General features: G+C 38.3%; 1 protein-coding gene across 3 annotated transcripts in view; it reads left to right on the forward strand.

The window, feature by feature from the left end:
• The window catches only part of Kif5a (kinesin family member 5A), a 46,603-nt gene that overhangs the window by 9,115 nt on the left and 36,161 nt on the right, over positions 1–1,327 (forward strand). The gene's annotated exons all lie outside the window — the stretch shown is intronic.

Consider the following 1,327-nt stretch of genomic DNA (forward strand, 5'->3'; position numbering starts at 1 on the left):
TCTTTTTTTTTTTTTTTTTTTCAGACAAGGTCTCCACTATGTAGTCCAAGTTGGCCTTGATCTTGCTATGTAGCCTAGGCTGGTCTTCAAGTCTAGACTCTTACTTTAGCTTCCCTTGTGCTGAATTTAGACATGTGCTACCATGCCCAGTTTCATGCTATTTTGAAAATACATTCTTGGCTGGACTTGGTAGCACACACGTACTCAGCACTCAAGAGGCAGACAAGAGAATCATTGTGAGTTCAAGGCCAGCCTGGGCCACATAGTGAGTTCAAAGCCAGCCTGGACTACATAGTGAGAACTTTTCTCAAACAAACAAAAAACACATTTTGCTTAACAATATTCTGTGTGCAATTTGCTAGGTCATTATATATTCTACAACATCACCTATCATACCTTTTTTTTTTTTTTTTGGTGGAACCAGGGATTGAACTCAGGCCCTTGCGCTTGCCAGGCAAGAGCTTATTCTGCTGAGCCATCTCCCCAGCCCATATACCTTATATTTTTAAGTTACAACATTATAAAACATTTAAATATCACCTAGAATGAAAAAAGTATAAGTTCCTGTTACTCTTTTATCCTATAATAACTCTAGACAGTTACCAACAGCTCAGTTTATAGTCTTCTATGACAGTTTTCTGGTTCTATTTTTGCTTTGAGTTTTGGGGGATTTGATTGTTTGTCTGGGACAGAGTCTCACTTTATATTCCAGGTTGGCTTTAACTAACTGTGTAGCCCAGGCTGACCACAGCCTCCTGAATGCTGGTGTTAGAGGCATGTGCCACCATGGCCAACACCATGTCTATTTTCTCTATATAGACTTTTAAACATGTATAATCCCAATATACACTTATTTTTTTCAGAATTGGAGATTGAACTCAGTGCTTTGTACTTACTACATAAGTGCTGTACTCTGAGCCACATCTCCAACTCACTGTATACATTATTTTTAATTTTTTAAACTAACAATTGTTCTTGGACCTGTCAATATGTATAAAACAACATCACTCATTTTAATTTTAAGATATAGTCTACCTCTTCTATTTTTTTTTTTTATAAGACTGGGAATTGAACCCAGTGATTCATCCGTGCTGAGAATATACTCTGCCACTGAGTCACACCACTCCCCACATCCTAACCTCTTTCTCTTTTTGTCTTTTAGTTTTTTTTTTTTTTTTTTTTTGGATTGAGCCAGGAATTGAACTTGGGCCCTTGCACTTGCCAGGGAGGCGCTTATTCTACTGAGCCATCTCCCGGTTCCCTCTCTTTTTGTCTTTTAGAGATAGGGTCTTACTACGTAGTTCAGGCTGGCCTTGAACTCACTTTG

This window comes from Octodon degus, unplaced genomic scaffold (assembly GCF_000260255.1).
Source record: "Octodon degus isolate 3935 unplaced genomic scaffold, OctDeg1.0 scaffold00286, whole genome shotgun sequence".
Classification (NCBI taxonomy): domain Eukaryota; kingdom Metazoa; phylum Chordata; class Mammalia; order Rodentia; family Octodontidae; genus Octodon; species Octodon degus.